Below are 17400 nucleotides of genomic sequence, written 5' to 3'. Positions count from 1 at the left end.
AAACAAACGTAGATTATAGCACAGAATCCGATGATGAGCTTATGGTAAGGTGAACCATCATAAACAAGTTTTTGTACAAAATATCAGTATTGGATCAGTATAAGGACAAACTTGCTGCATTTATTTTTTTGAGCCAAATTAGATTTTTCGAATCCAAATAAAGAGATCTTACCAATCAGATCACTGCATTTGGCAACAAGTGTGCTCATAGGTAATAATAAGATGATGCTATTTTACCTCAGACAGAGCTAGACGATGCTTCAGGTCAGTCGGCTCTCTGAAATGATTTCTCTGCCTCCTCAGATGTGGTTAAAACTGCCCCACTGACATCCTGAAATATGTGTGAAAGTGACCATGATACAGCTTCAACTCCAGGATCAAACCATGATATCCTCCCTCCTGCTGGCTTCACCTGAGAATAGGATTTGACCCAGAATCTCATTTTGTTCCTTTTCTTGTTTAGAAACATCAGGACCAGCTCACCATTGCTTGATTCAACTTTGGTCCCATAATTTAAAAAAATAATGGACCAATAAGACATACAGTATATCGACAGTCTACCTTTTTGTTTCTAAATATAAAAATTCAGTCTTAAAATCTCTTGTTTCTTGTGTTAAATGCGACCAGTGCTGTCGGGGTAAACAGGTTTCTGGATTCTTTTTTTTTTCATAGTGATCTTGTTGCACGTCTTTATGCACCACTCTGCCTTTTAATAATTAGTTATTATTCATCTCTGGCTCTCCTCCGCACCATGTCTTTGTCCTGTCTTCCTCTCCTCACCTTAAACCAGTCACGGTAAACAGCCATCTCTCCCTGAGACTGGTTCTGCCAGAGGATTCTTCCTGTTAAAAGGGACTTTACCCTCCCCACTGTCGCCACAGCGCTTGCTCATAGAGGGTCATCTGATTGTGGGCACCAAAACACAAGTATTCTTCCATTATCTCACTTTTGGACAGATGACCACTGAAACAAATTATCCCACAGAGGAACCTGGAGGTGATAAATTGTTGAATTCTGTTCATCATTTCATAAAGCAGCGTGCCCAGCTGCCAGATTACAGTAGGAACAGCCCATGTGTGAAATACTCTGGAGGGGCGTAGGCTCTGGTTCCTCCAATGCACAGACAGTATGAAAGGATGAGGAGCAGACTCAGACTGAAACCAAAATCATCACATTACAGAGTAACAGAAGACCAGACATCACATTTCACACCAGAGAAGTAGGAGTGCGGTTCTTCCTATATTATGCAGCCACATTCAAAGTATACGACTTGCACTTGAGGATCACTGGAGCTGGTTTTAATAAGCAGCTGTGAACAGCCGTTTATGTGTCCTATAAACAGAAAAGGAATGATTAGACAGGTAGACGTGGCTTGTTGTTTCTGAATACGCCAACATGATTTATTCAACGTCATACTTATGCACTCTCTTGTTACTTTACAGCAGGGTTCCCCGACTCCAGGCCTCGAGGGCCGGTGTCCTGCAGGTTTTAGATCTCACCCTGCGTCTACACACCTGATTCACATGATTAGTTCATTACCAGGCTTCTGGAGAACTGCAAGACATGTTGAGGAGGTAATTTAGCCATTTAAATCAGCTGTGTTGGATCACGGGCACATCTAAAAACTGCAGGACACCGGCCCTCGAGGCCTGGAGTTGGGGACCCCTGCTTTACAGTATTACAACTGTGTATTTACTTTTCAAATATGTCTCACTTACTCTCAATACATGTTCGGTATCAAATACATAAAGAGAATCAACATATTTCACTGTTCTGATTGACCGTTGATTGATTTATTGGAGTCTGTGTTAGTTGGTCCACTTTTTTTTTGCCAGGTGTCTTTTTTTGGGTGCTTTTTTGAAACTCTTTGCTGGCACAGCCTTCACTGTCAACTGATTGGGTCCACTGGCACTTCTCAGTCTTTTTGTCTGGCACTCTGGGTTTGTGTTGGATTACTTTTTCTTTGCAGACACAATGCAATTTTCTCCCAAGATGTGCGGGGCTTTATTGGTGCTGCCAAGGCTCGCTACAAAAGAAATATACCCAGTTATTATCAAGTCAATGAGAGCGTGTAATTTAAGTGTTTATTTTAGTTTTTTTAGATTTTGCTAATGGAAAAAAAAGGATTAATACAGCTACAGTTTGAACAACGATTGTGGTTTAGTTTCAGGTCTGTCAGCCTGGTATTAACACGCTCACCACCGGTAAAAAGTAACTGTGTAGACTTACTCTAGTACTGCACTGAAGAACAATTATTTGTCCATCTAGCGCCGCAGAAACTACTTAAATTGAAAAAATATCAATAAAAAAGATTTTAAAATGTTGCTTGAATGTATATTGTAAAAGAAAGTCAGTATAGTTTTTGTGTAATAATGGGATATCTGTATTATAACAACAACCAAAAAGTACACACAGGTGTTTTTATCCTTTAAAATGGGATACTTTAAACAAGCTGCTGACTCTGATGGAGTAGTGTAATGAGCAAGGTTGTAAAGTCACACTAACATCATACTGTAAATACTGCAATCGTAACTTTAGAAATAACTTCTATTTGAAAAGTGTTGACACTTTTTAATGTATTGATATCATTTTTAAGTTGCATTACAACTACAATAAATTCTAGACATCAATTTTCAGCTGCAGTGCATGAAAGGGAGCGGCTGACTCACCTGAGATTCTTTTAGAGGCCACAGGATAAAGATCGTTTATCGTCTCATAGACCGTGCTACTGGTAACCTTGTTGATTGCAATAATACAAGAAAATACTCCACTGTAAATATTCAGAAGTTAAGTTTAACTGTGCTGATAACTCTGCTGTAATCGAGTAAGTGAGTGCAAGAGAACAGTTCATCATCATCAAGTTCCTGTTCAGATAGGACACTGTGAACCCTGAGTACACAAAATGCTTTTTTATCTAACATAGATCGAAGCGAGAGATCAAACAACCAACCTCCTGATTAGTAGATGACCTGCTCTACCCCCTGAGCTACAGCCAGCACATAATGATGAGTGTATTTAAATTTACTTTTGAATACGTTGACAGTCTCCTGTAGCTTACTGTATTCTGCATGGACATCTTCAAGTTTCTGCATTACTGTAACATATTATCACGTGTGTGGTTAAATAAATATATACTATCTTCACAAAGATCATTTGTCATTAGCTTACGTTCCTTTAGCAAAATTAGCAGTAAAACACGGTAAAAACACGTCAATGTATATAAAACTGTATCATTGGTAAAGTAAAGCCTGAGGCTATGTCCACACGTACCCGGGTATTTTTGAAAACGCAGATTTTTCTATGCTTTTGCACCTTTCGTCCACACGTAAACGGCGTTTTCGGTCACTGAAAACGGAGATTTCTAAAAACTCCGGCCAGGGTGTATATTTTCTAAAACTCCGTTTTTGCATTTACGTGTGGACGAGAAAAACCCAGAAAACGCAGCGTCAAAGGTGTGCGCCTTTTTTGACGTCACACTGTGCGCCACGTTATTGTTTCGGTGAAATGAATTTCTACAATACTGTTACTGTTAATTTTACTCTCTGCAGTGTTTAAATGCTTACATATACACACACAGTTACTGTCCCTCCACACATACGACTCGGTTCTGCTTCTATGCCCCAGCTTTGTTTACTTTTTCCCACCGAGGCTTCTAGACTTCTGATTGGCCAACATTTCTACACGGTTAGGAATATAGCGCCACCTGCTGCTTTGGCATGTTCCTAGCAGCGTTTTCCTTCATTTCTGCCTTTACGTGTGGACGGGATTATTTTTTAAAATGAAAACGGAAAATCTCCGTTTTCAAAAATACCCGTGTACGTGTGGACGTAGCCTTAAATGTAAACGGAAAGTGTTTTCCGTCAGTTATATGGATCAGTATTACTGCTGCAGATGTTTAAGGTTGAGTTCATTTTAAACCTTTCATATTCTGTTTAAGCATAATATACTGTGAAATTTTATATTTTCTGTGTTTTTTTTCTAGAAATTCTACTTAGAATAAAAGAAAGAAAAAACAGCAATTGAATGGCTTGAACAGTGTGTGGCATTGTTGGCTGTCAGTGTCTACTGAGAGAATTAAACCACTAATGAAAAATGAAGATGGTGTTTTGGCAAAACAGCTTAAACTTAGTAGTGATCTCTCAGAGAGGCTAGTCTGAAAGTGCGGGTGATCCTGCACCTCTTCAGCTTGCCTGTTTTATTAAACAGAACTTAATGTCACCTGTCCATCATCACAGCTTTGCTTGTGTAGCAGGGGAACAGCCAATCACAAGGGCACTGTTTCCTGCATTTTCTGTGAAACGCTGCGTTTCTTCTTCCCTGCAGTTTGGACTGATTAACACTTTTGCATAGTGACTGTTGTGTTTTGTTTGTACTAGCATATTTTTATTTAATAATTTGTAGATGCCGTAACTTTTGTTGTAGAGGGAAAATGATGATGTTTGCATGTGAAGCGCTGAGTGCAATGTTTTCTCTAATTGTTTTTAGCTTTTTGCTGTTTGTTCAATTTCTTAACAGTTTAGTAAACTGAGAAAAATTTCCTGCTTCTTCAGGTGAAATTAGTTAATTTCAAATAAATACCTTTACATACCGAGCAGGTATTCCTCAAAAAAGCCACTATGAAAAAAAAAAAGAGTCCCAGTGTTTCTAAACAAGAAAAGGTAGATGGGAGAAGATTTCCGTGCAGAGTGCAGACGGGCAGTACAAATGGTCTGTTTCAGTTTCAGTTTGTTATGAACTGCTAAATAATGGAGGAAGATGTTTTTGTTTCTGTGTAATGGGTGGTGGTCATCTCTGCTTGGCTTTCTGTAAAAGTCAAGTTTATGCACAGGTCTCTTAAGGTCCAGCCATTACAATTCAATCAGGCCCCTTCATTCTTTCCCTTTTCAGCTTGTTGTAGATTTGGCTCTGTACTCGGGATCGTTGTCCTGTTGCATGACCCAGTTTCAGCCAAGCAATTGTGTCTCCCAGGAAGAGATGCGAATCCCTTTGGTGTTGCGTCAGGAAGGTCAGTGAGCATAAAAACTCTGACAAATAAAACATGCAGAGCTATCTGCTGCTCTTCTGCTGTGGTGACCCCTTGTGAATAAAGGAGCTGTAAGTAGCTTAGTAGCTATTAAAGGCATCCTGTTTGAATAGATACGATCAATAGGTGATAACGAAATCCATAATCCTAATACTGTATAAATACAAAATTCAAAGTTCTACCTCTTTCTGTTTTGACAAAGTGTTTCTGCTTAGCTGTTCATGGGTATATGCGCCTGGATGAACTGGCTACATGAATAGAGATAAAGATCCTCTCTTGGAAAATTTGGAGAGATGGTGGTCAAAGTTTGTCAGGGGATAACTGGGGTTCAGGAAATCACCGACCATGTTCTTTGGGGGTATTTTATATTTAGAAAAAAAACCCATGATGGTTTTGTTGAAAAGATGTTGTGTAAATGGTCCTTTACAAGCCTCCACGTGGGATGAATTGGGAATGAAAGACTGGTCTCTCTTCTGTCTAAAGCCAGAATATCAGACATGTGTAATGGACTGTTGTTTTGCTGTAGTTGGCTGAGTAGTTCTCACCGTAATATGCTTTCCTATATGAAGCCTACTATGAAAAAATGTAATTGATGAGCTCCAGTGCATTATATATTTAATCTATCTTTATTTATCTTTATCGATCTCTAATCTTTAATTTGTTTTCCTTTTTACCCATCACACCGCAGTCCCAGACAGAAACAATCATTGTTTTACATGTTTATTGTGTCTCCATTCATTGATTGTGATCAGACAACAAAACCTACTCTTTTAGGTTTGTAAGATATAACGGCTTGAATTGTTTAGAAGCTGAACTTCTCCGTAGGAGGTAATAAAACTATTTAAAACTTCTTGGTGAGGTTTGGGAAAAAGGAAATATATATTTTCAAGGTTAGAAAAAGTCCATGGTTTGGGTTAAAGTACAAAAAAATGCCTGTATTTTTTTCCAAGCTTGAGTTTCCTTCATTGCCTGAGTGATGTTCCCTCTGAGGAGTTGTGAAATGTTCTTCCAACTATAATACGTTAGTTTCAAGGATATGATGTCTGCAAAGACAACATGGGGCAAATTGTGCCCATTTCCACAGAGAAATAGACTGTGTGACCCGACCGCATACCCCAGCTTTCACCCTGTGACACCTGTCCTCGTGGACATGACCCACGATAGCTGGATGGATGGGTGCACTGTTATCAGTAGACTGAACTTCACTAAAATGTTTATCGGTGGTAACGGTGGATGCTTGAAGAATCAAAATTGTAAAACATTTTGACTTCTTGAAATCTTTTTCTCATATTTAATTTTGATGCCTTGCATTTTTTTTCTATGCTGTAGAAAATGTTAATTAAAAATTGAAGAGGTAGGCGTGTCTAAACTCTCTAACTATACGTGCTCAGTGTTATGCCTTATAAAATATAGGCATAATATAATATATATAAATAAGAGTTTTGTTCTGAAAATGCCTTTTTCTGGACGTCTGTTGTTGTGTATTGTATATTTTCTGTATTAGAAACACGTCACGTGAAACTTTAAACAACAATCATCCTGACACCATGGGGGTTTACCTACTTATGACAAACCAGACTTTTCCACACACAGCCCACAGAAACATCACCGCCCTAGCACTTGTTGTTATGGAAACCCTTAAACACGATTTTTGTTGTCCTTGATGCTCCTGTCCTCAGTCCACAACAAAAAACAAGCTCATAAGTTGGAAATCAATAACCGAGGCAGCCAGCAGCCATAGACACACTGCTTTAGGCTGACTGTGGCAGTGGTTGACATTCAGCGGCAGTTTCAATGAGGCTGTTTGAAAATGCATAGAATAATGGGAATTATGGGGGCGCCAATCTGTCCAGCTTAGCAGAGTGTGGGGCAGAGCAGTGAGAGAGAGAGAAAAGTGACACTCTGACAATCTTCAAATGCAGCTCGCTCCAGTCAATCAGCCTCAGGCAAAAACTTTGATGCGACTTTGCTCTGGGAAAACATTGCCGACCAATTTGCATGTTGCTCTGCCTCTTGTTTCACTGCTGCTATCACCTTTTAAAGAATTGGTGTAATCCATCTATCTATGTCTAACCTTGACAAGATAGGGTTCCTCCTCTCATCCCGAACTACCTGACTGAATCTCAATTAACTAAAATGCAGAGTTTACGTATGAAGTCTTGATTGGATCTCCAAAAACTTTTCTCATTCCAAGGGCTCAATCACCAGAGTCTGATTGGTGATCTTAACCCCAGCGAACCCATAGAGATAGACTGCAATGCTGCGCTGTGTGGGTGGCCTCACATTCCCCTCCACAGAGAAAAGTTTCAAGGAGCTGCCCAGAGGACTTTTAAGAGCCAAGCTCTCAGGTAGCCTTAAAAAACACATTTGTTCCATTCACCAACACCCACTTTCAGCTCGCTGGGGGTGCACTGGGGGAGGGATTTTGATCATCTGCCAGTGCACTGTTGATGCTCCAGGAGCTTTGTGAGAATGTGTCTATAGAGGCCAGACTGTGAAGGGCACTCCTGCGGCTCTTCTGCCATCAGAAGCAGCAAACACATAAAAACAGAGTACAGCTCTTCAGCAGATCAATTTTCAGTTGGTTTCAATTAAGCATGACAAAAACAAGCAGCAGAAAGAGAGATGTATTACTGTTGGGATCTGATGGATGTTAGAGCACAGGAATAAAAAGAGAAACTCAGTGTTTATCTCTATGGATCATATGTAGCAGAAAGTACAGTGAGCGAGGCAGGTTTAGGCAACTCACAGCAGGGCAGAAAAATACTGGCCCTGTGGTTTCACAGAGGTGGAGAGACATAAAAAACGATTTGCAGAGAGAGATAAACAACTTTGTAAAGTGGAGAAGACTTGGTGGCAGAAGATGAAAAGAGCCCTCTGGTGCTGTTTGACCAGGTGCAGTGGTTTGCTGTGCTCAGAAAAAGCTGCCGTGTTTACTTCTGCGTGGAAGCATTTTGAGCTTTCGCCTCCACATACTGTATCCCAGTTAAAGTGAAAACCTCTTTAGGTCAGCTCTGAGTTACAGAAACAAACACACACCATTACATCCAAAATACCCAACATAATTAATGATTTACTAATTGATTCATTCAACTAGACTGCAGTTTTCACTGCATTATCTGACTTAATAGTGTTTCTGTTTTACACTCACCAACATATCGGCATAGTAATATGTACAAGTTGAAGCAGTAGGCAAGGAACAGTATCTCTGACACAGGAAGATGGACTCTATTTATAGTTCCCTTGTTTGAGTTTGATTGAGTTTGGTTACATGCAGTTAATCAGTCTGTGTGGAGAAATAGAGGAAACACATTCGCCAAAAATGAAATTTTGAAACCATCAGTTGGAATACAATTTAGCTTTTTAATAAAACAAAACAAACAAGAGAAAAAAACCCTCAAATGCATCTGACTTTGTGAACAATGAGGCTGGATGGAAACAGAAAAGTTGGCCATTGCCTCCAGAGGCTAAGCCAGCAGACCGTCTCTTCCAAGATTGTTCACAAAGCATTTTATTTGGCACTTGCACATCAACTTAGCTATGACTAATGACAGCAGTGCAATCAGTGGAAATCAAACAACACAGACATGCCAAATGCTGCAGACAATGTATATTCTCAGAGCAAATTGAAATCTTGACTATTGATTTATGGTTTAACTTGGTTTTTTTTTTCCCAGCCAGCTGATTTCCTGGATGTTCACTAAAACAGCTCAGAATAATAAGAGACAAAACAGTTAAACTAAAACAGCAGCAACAACAACAGGAAAACTCCAGGAATATCAAATGAGTGACACTTTTTGGATTAGAGAGTGGCTAGAGCTGGAATAAATGCCACTTAAATAACTGCACTTTTTTAAATTGCTCAGCAGAATGCAAAACATCTTTAGGTGGGCGGACAAGTGCAGAAGACCAGGCACATCAGGTTCCACTCCTCTCGGTGAAGAACAGATAGACGAGGCTGCAGTGAGCACAAATGGATGGATCTTAATTTCTCTCAGAATTTCATATTAGCAGCATAAATCTATGCCCTTAACCTTCTTTGTGTCAACAGACTAGGCCTGTGCTGGTGATATATTTTTGTACATTTATGTAATGAACCATGAATGCAGGTGGTACAAGCAGAAAGTGAGCTCTAAAGATGCATAATCCAAAAAAGACAAAGAGCCAGAAACAAGAGAGCACAGGGACATAGAACCAGGAAACTGACCCAATGTAATACGAAGGATTACATGACAAGATTGGACCAAATCCCAATTAGGGATTGGAAACAGGAGGGGAAGGAGTCCCAGGCACATGCAATCAACAACAAGGAGACAGACAGGAAGCAAATCTGATGCAGAATATGAAGAGAATAAAAAAACTGACTTAACGTAAAAAAATCAAAAGTGATAATACAAACATGAATACTGACACTTGCAAAATTCAATCCAATTCAATTCAATTTTATTTATACAGCGCCAAATCACAACAACAGTCGCATCAAGGCGCTGTCACTTGGTGTTCGCTCGCTCGCTCTGTGGTATAGTATCGCTTCCTGTTCCTGCTCAAACACAGTGGTGTTTCTGAGTAGCTTATTTGCTTAGCAGTTTAATTAACAACTTTTAAATACATTCTTTTTTCACAGTATAATCTTCACGTGCTTCATCCGAAGCACACTTTCTGTGTACTCACTACCTAATTTATAGTATTCACTCACTGTCTCTGTACTGTTTCGCTAGCTTAGCTCGTAGCCGACCCGTTAGCACCATGGCTACTTCACCTGTCCCTTCTGCACTTTCTTGCTCATTGTGTCAGATGTTTAGTTACTCCTCGGCCTCCTTTAGCAGTAATGATATCTGTAACAAATGTAGCATATTTGCAGCTCTGGAGGCCAGGATTACTGAATTGGAGACTCGGCTTTGCACCCTGCTCTCACCCTTAGCTAGCCAGGCCCCTGTAGCTGGTGCAGCCGAAGATAGCGTAGGCCCCGCTAGCTGTTCCCCGGCAGACCCCAAGCAGCTGGGGAAAGGCTGGGTAACGGTGAGGAGGAAGCGTAGTCCTAAACAGAAGCCCCAGGTACACCACCAACCCGTTCATGTGTCTAACCGTTTTTCCCCACTCGGTGACACACCCGCCGGGGGTTAAACTCTGGTAATTGGTGATTCTGTTCTCAGACATGTGAAGCTAGAGACACCGGCAACCATAGTCAATTGTCTTCCAGGGGCCAGAGCAGGCGACATTGAAGGAAATTTAAAACTGCTGGCTAAGGGTAAACGTAAATTCAATAAAATCATAATTCACGTCGGCAGTAATGACACCCGGTTACGCCAATCGGAGGTCACTAAAATCAATATTGAATCGGTGTGTAACTTTGCCAAAACAATGTCGGACTCTGTAGTTTTCTCTGGTCCCCTCCCCAATCAGACCAGGAGTGACATGTTTAGCCGTATGTTCTCCTTAAATTGCTGGCTGTCTGAGTGGTGTCCCAGAAACGATGTGGGCTTCATAGATAATTGGCAAACCTTCTGGAGGAAACCTGGTCTTGTTAGGAGAGATGGCATCCATCCCACTTTGGATGGAGCAGCTCTCATTTCTAGAAATATCGACAAATTTATTAAACCCCTCAAAACATGACTATCCAGAGTTGGGACCAGGAAGCAGAGTTGCAGTCTTACACGCCTCTCTGCAGCTTCTCTCCTCCTGCTACCCCCCCAAAAACCCATCTCTATAGAGACTGTGTCTGCTTCCAAAAAGACAAAAAACAAACTAAAAACCAGCAACAAACAACTTAAACAATCACAAAGAAAGAACAATACAGTATCCACATCTGAACCAAAGAGTAAAACAGTGAAATGTGGATTATTAAATATTAGGTCTCTCTCCTCCAAGTCTCTGTTAGTACATGACTTAATAATTGATCAACAAATTGATTTACTCTGCCTTACAGAAACCTGGTTGCAGCAGGATGATTATGTTAGTTTAAATGAATCAACACCCCCGAGTCATTCTAACTACCAGAAATCTCGAAGCACAGGTCGAGGGGGCGGTGTGGCAGCAATTTTTCACACCAGTCTATTAATTAATGAAAGACCAAGACAGACTTTTAATTCATTTGAAAGCCTGATGCTTAACATTGTCCACCCCAGCTGTGAAACTCAGAAACCAGTATTACTTGTTATCATCTATCGTCCACCTGGGCCTTACACAGAGTTTCTGTCTGATTTCTCAGACTTTATATCTAATTTAGTTCTGAGCTCAGATAAAATAATTATTGTGGGTGATTTTAACATCCATGTAGATGCTAAAAATGACAGCCTCAACATGGCATTTAATCTGTTGTTAGACTCAATTGGTTTCTCTCAAAATGTAAAAGAACCCACCCACCACTTTAATCACACTCTAGATCTTGTTTTAACATATGGCATAGAAACTGAACATTTAACAGTGTTTCCTGAAAACCCTCTCCTGTCTGATCATTTCTTGATAACATTTACATTTACAATAATTGATTACGCAGCAGTGGAGAGTGGACTTTATCAAAGTAGATGTCTTTCTGAAAGCGCTGTAACTAAGTTTAAGAATATAATCCAGCCACTGTTATCATCGTCAATGACCTGTACCAACACAGAGCAGAGCAGCTATCTGAACGCTACCCCAACAGAGGTCGATTATCTTGTTAATAATTTCACCTCCTCACTACGTACGACTCTGGATACTGTAGCTCCAGTGAAAACTAAGGTCTCTAATCAGAAGTACCTGACCCCGTGGTATAATTCTCAAACACGTACCCTAAAGCAGATGACTCGTAATCTGGAGAGGAAATGGCGTGTCACAAATTTAGAGGATCATCATTTAGCCTGGAGAAATAGTTTGTTGCTTTATAAGAAAGCCCTCCGCAAAGACAGAACAGCTTACTACTCATCACTGATTGAAGAAAATAAGAACAACCCCAGGTTTCTCTTCAGCACTGTAGCCAGGCTGACAAAAAGTCAGAGCTCTTTTGAGCCAACCATCCCTTTAACGTTAACTAGTGATGACTTCATGAACTTCTTCACAAATAAAATTTTTATCATTAGAGAAAAAATTACCAATAATCATCCCACAGATGTAATATTATCTACAGCTACTCTTAGTTCCATTGATGTTAAGTTAGACTCTTTTTTTCCAATCGATCTTTCTGAGTTAACTTCAATAATTATTTCCTCCAAACCATCAACGTGTCTTTTAGACCCCATTCCTACAAAACTGCTCAAAGAAGTCCTGCCATTGATTAATTCTTCGATCTTATATATGATCAACCTATCTCTAATAATCGGCTATGTACCACAGGCCTTCAAGGTGGCTGCAGTTAAACCTTTACTCAAAAAGCCATCTCTAGACCCAGCAGTCTTAGCTAATTATAGGCCAATCTCCAACCTTCCTTTCATATCAAAAATCCTTGAAAGAGTAGTTGTCAAACAGCTAACAGATCATCTGCAGAGGAATGGTTTATTTGAAGAGTTTCAGTCAGGTTTCAGAGTTCATCACAGCACAGAAACAGCTTTATTGAAGGTTACAAATGATCTTCTTATGGCCTCTGACAGTGGACTCATCTCTGTGCTTGTCCTTCTTGACCTTAGTGCAGCATTCGATACTGTTGACCATAATATTCTATTAGAGCGATTAGAACATGCTGTAGGTATTACAGGTATTGCACTGCAGTGGTTTGTATCATATCTATCTAATAGACTCCAATTTGTGCATGTAAATGGAGAGTCCTCTTCACACACTGAGGTTAATTATGGAGTTCCACAGGGTTCGGTGCTAGGACCAATTCTGTTTACATTATACATGCTTCCCCTAGGCAGCATCATTAGAAGACATAGCATACATTTTCACTGCTATGCAGATGACACCCAGCTCTATCTGTCCATGAAGCCAGATAACACACACCAATTAGTTAAACTGCAGGAATGTCTTAAAGACATAAAGACTTGGATGGCCACTAACTTTCTGCTTCTTAACTCAGATAAAACTGAGGTCATTGTACTCGGCGCTGAAAAGCTTAGAAATATGGTATCTAACCAGATTCTTACTCTGGATGGCATTACCTTGGCCTCCAGTAACACTGTGAGGAACCTTGGAGTCATTTTTGACCAGGATATGTCCTTCAACGCACATATTAAACAAATATGTAAGACTGCGTTCTTCCATTTGCGCAACATCTCTAAAATTAGAAATATCCTGTCTCAGAGTGACGCTGAAAAACTAGTTCATGCATTTATTACTTCCAGGCTAGACTACTGCAATTCATTATTATCAGGATGTCCAAAAAACTCACTGAAAAGCCTTCAGTTAATCCAAAATGCTGCAGCAAGAGTACTGACAGGGACTAGAAAGAGAGAGCATATTTCTCCTGTTTTGGCTTCCTTTCATTGGCTTCCTGTTAAATCCAGAATTGAATTCAAAATCCTGCCCCTCACATACAAGGTCTTAAATAATCAGGCCCCATCTTATCTTAATGACCTTGTAGTACCATATCACCCTATTAGAGCACTTCGCTCTCGCTCTGCAGGCCTACTTGTTGTTCCTAGAGTATTTAAAAGTAGAATGGGAGGGAGAGCCTTCAGTTTTCAGGCCCCTCTTCTGTGGAACCAGCTTCCAGTTTGGATTCAGGAGACAGACACTATCTCTACTTTTAAGATTAGGCTTAAAACCTTCCTTTTTGCTAAAGCATATAGTTAGGGCTGGACCAGGTGACCCTGAATCCTCCCTTAGTTATGCTGCAATAGATGTAGGCTGCCGGGGGATTCCCATGATGCATTGAGTTTTTCCTTTCCAGTCACCTTTCTCACTCACTATGTGTTAATAGACCTCTCTGCATTGAATCATATCTGTTATTAACCTCTGTCTCTCTTCCACAGCATGTCTTTATCCTGTCTTCCTTCTCTCACCCCAACCGGTCGCAGCAGATGGCCGCCCCTCTCTGAGCCTGGTTCTGCCGGAGGTTTCTTCCTGTTAAAAGGGAGTTTTTCCTTCCCACTGTCGCCAAAGTGCTTGCTCATAGGGGGTCATATGATTGTTGGGCTTTTCTCTGTATCTATGAAACGCCTTGAGGCGACATTTGTTGTGATTTGGCGCTATATAAATAAAATTGAATTGAAATTGAATTGAATCAAGGTTCTTTATATTGTAAGGTAGACCCTACAATAATACATACAGAGAAAAAACCCGACATTCATATGACCCCCTGTGAGCAAGCAGTTTGGCAACAGTGACAAGGAAAAACTCCCTTTTAACAGGAAGAAACCTCCGGCAGAACCAGGCTCAGGGAGGGGCGGGGCCATCTGCTGCGACCGGTTGGGGTGAGAGAAGGAAGACAGGATAAAGACATGCTGTGGAAGAGAGACAGAGATTAATAACAAGTATGATTCAATGCAGAGAGGTCTAAAATCAAGACATAGCACAGTAGACAACACACAAAGGCTAGTTAGCCAAGTCACTTTAATTTAGTTCCATTGTGCAACCTTATTGTAACATGTGATGAGTAACTGGTAAGGTTAGCTGACAGCAAACTAACAATAGCCAAGTTACAAGAGCAGCCCTGTTTGGATACATTTCCTGACCATATCCACAGAAAACAGGATTTTGTTAAGTTAGTTTAGTTAGTCTGGACTCAGTGGGTAATCAGAATCTTTCATTATCGGTGCATCAGGTAATGGTTTATTAACATTTAATACAGCTTGACTTAAAGTCAGCAACGACTCATATCTAATAACCAAGTAGAACAATTGTAAACCCTTCTACTGCCTCCTCCCTTTGGACATCACAAACACAAAGTGTCTGTATGAAGCTTAGTCTGCGCTGCGGAGGAGTGTATGTGATAGCATAGGAGAACAGAGATGACTAGACCTCGACTACGTCGTGAATAGGAGACATTGTTATCTTGCCAACTTGTATTTGCAGTGCCCCTGAGAATAAACTGGTACTAACACTACAATGCATCGTTAACCTCTACACAGGGAATTTTATATTAAGTGATTCTGAGCATGAATGCAACTTTTACTTTGTACAAACTTTGCTGGGTCTGAAATTCTGTTCACATTCTCAGTTCAGAGGCATTCCCCATACCACATCATTTGTATCAATCATTAACAATAGAACAAAGAATCAAAGTGGGATTTACTGGTCAAATAAATGTTAGCGCCATAACATCGGCAAACTCTCATTCATATCACCTTAAGAGACTTAGTTTCACCTCATACTTTTTCTTCTGCAGGAGCAATGGGAGAAATTGGGCCTTCTCTACAGTTTAAGACCTGCTGCACTAGTTGGTGAGATATTTCACTCCAGTCTGTGCTAATCCCTGTGGTGTCATGTACTGCCTCCTCTTTACATCACAGGAAACATGGCGAACAGAGCAAGGTGTCCTTTGCTGTGATGCACTGGCACATAAGTGAAAATTAGGTGTCACTCCCAATATGTCATGTGTTGTACTGCTGTGAAGGGGTTTCAAGTCAAACCTTCCAAATTTTTTACTTACACTAACCAACTCTGAGGCCAATGGGACGCTCCTGTGGGTGGACTGCATATGTTAGCGATTAAGTGGCGTGAGCTGTGATTCTTGGGAACCTCCTTTTGTCTTTGCACAACTCACTCTGCTGACCATTTGTCGGTTATGCTATTAGAGGTGAGTTTGAACATCTGCATTGATTTTGAAAGTGAAGTGTTGGACTGTAAAATCCTCAGATCATCTGATGATCAAAGTCCGCCTTTGAACAAGTTGTCTCCTGTCTGGTTGTTTTAAGTTGGTGGCTTGATTATTAATAGATGTAATCAATATATAGAGGTGTATAAAATATACTGACAATATTTATGTTGTTCAGTGTTAAAACCGAGACTGAGTGTTTCTTCTTCACTCACCTTTTTTAACTCAACATGTGTTTTTACACCATTCTGCATTTAATCCTTAGTTCTCATTAATCTCTGGCTCTCTTCCACAGTGTGTCATTTGTAATGTCTCCCTCCTGTCACCCTCAGATGGCCACCCCTCCCTGAGCCTGGTTCTGCCAGAGGTTTCTTCCTGTTAAAATGATGTTTTTCCATCCCACTGTCACCAAATGGCTGCTCATCTGATGGTTGGAATTGTGGTTGTTGCCAAGACAGGAACTTTGGTACTGTTAAAGTCAGAAATAGTTGTGTGTTTGGTGTGTGATTACATCAGGGATCATCCCTGAGCTCCTTCTTGTTTGCAGTGGCAATGGACAGATTGAAGTCGAGCAGGAGTCTCCGTGTACTGTGATGTTTCCAGATGACAATGTGATCAGAGAGAAGAAGACAAAAGTTCAAACCATCTTGACGCTTAAACTTTTAAGATGGTTTGGACTTGCAGAGAAATTATAGTTGATAGACAAGACCGAGGATGTTGAATATGGAGGTGTCAGGCAGGAGGAAAAGAGGAAGACCACAGAGAATGACAGGTTCATGGATGTAGTGAAAGAGGATGTGCAGAGGCTTGGTGTGACAGATGACGACGCTAGGAATTAAAGCAATTATTGAAATTGTTTTCTGATGTTTAGAATTTGTGGAACTGCACATTAGGATGTGCAGTCATGTCATGTCATGTGGCCATCTGCATATGGGCTCAATCAATTTACATTCATCTGTTGCCAACCAGATTTCATCAACAACAGCAAACAAAATATTTTTTTTTATCACTTTTATCACTTATATAACTTAAATTCTTATATACATTTTTAAGTTTTTAATTCAATAACACAGAGCCAGTAGATGGATTTAATCTGTATATAAATAAATGTTGGTCTGTCTCAATGTATCTGTGTGATTTGTAGTTTACAGTTTAATTTGAAAGGTTTTCCATCAGTGTAATGCCCTGACATCCACTGTCTTTGATATCATTAAGTTGCACATACATAACATAAAGCTGACTGAACACATCACTGCACTTACCATACTCGTTGCTTGTGCTTATGTGTATGCTACCACCCTGAGGTAATCGATTAACAGAGGCTTAATGCTGTTTTGAATCACTCAACATTTTCAGATTTAAAAAAAAAATTGTTGTATCACATTTTAAGATATATTGTAACCATTTACAATGTGAAATACATTAGAATTATGTCTGAAATCATGGACTGATGTAGTGCACACTGACTTAACTTTTGCATGATCAACTATGTAAAATGATTTATTATTTATTGGTCTTGGTCTGCTTGGCTGCTCAGGTGTGCTCACAGCATAGAACTAAAGGATATGCTAGTGAGGAAGGGCTGATTGGGCCATAGAACCACTTGTCTCATCTGTTAGGTTGGTTTGGGGTCACTTTGTTAGTAGATATTTTTAGTTCTGATCGTTTGACTTTTTTAAATAAAGTTAAAATCCCTTTTAACAGGAAGAAA

This window comes from Neolamprologus multifasciatus, chromosome 22 (assembly GCF_963576455.1).
Source record: "Neolamprologus multifasciatus chromosome 22, fNeoMul1.2, whole genome shotgun sequence".
NCBI classification, from domain to species: domain Eukaryota; kingdom Metazoa; phylum Chordata; class Actinopteri; order Cichliformes; family Cichlidae; genus Neolamprologus; species Neolamprologus multifasciatus.
This window is presented reverse-complemented; position numbering follows the sequence as displayed.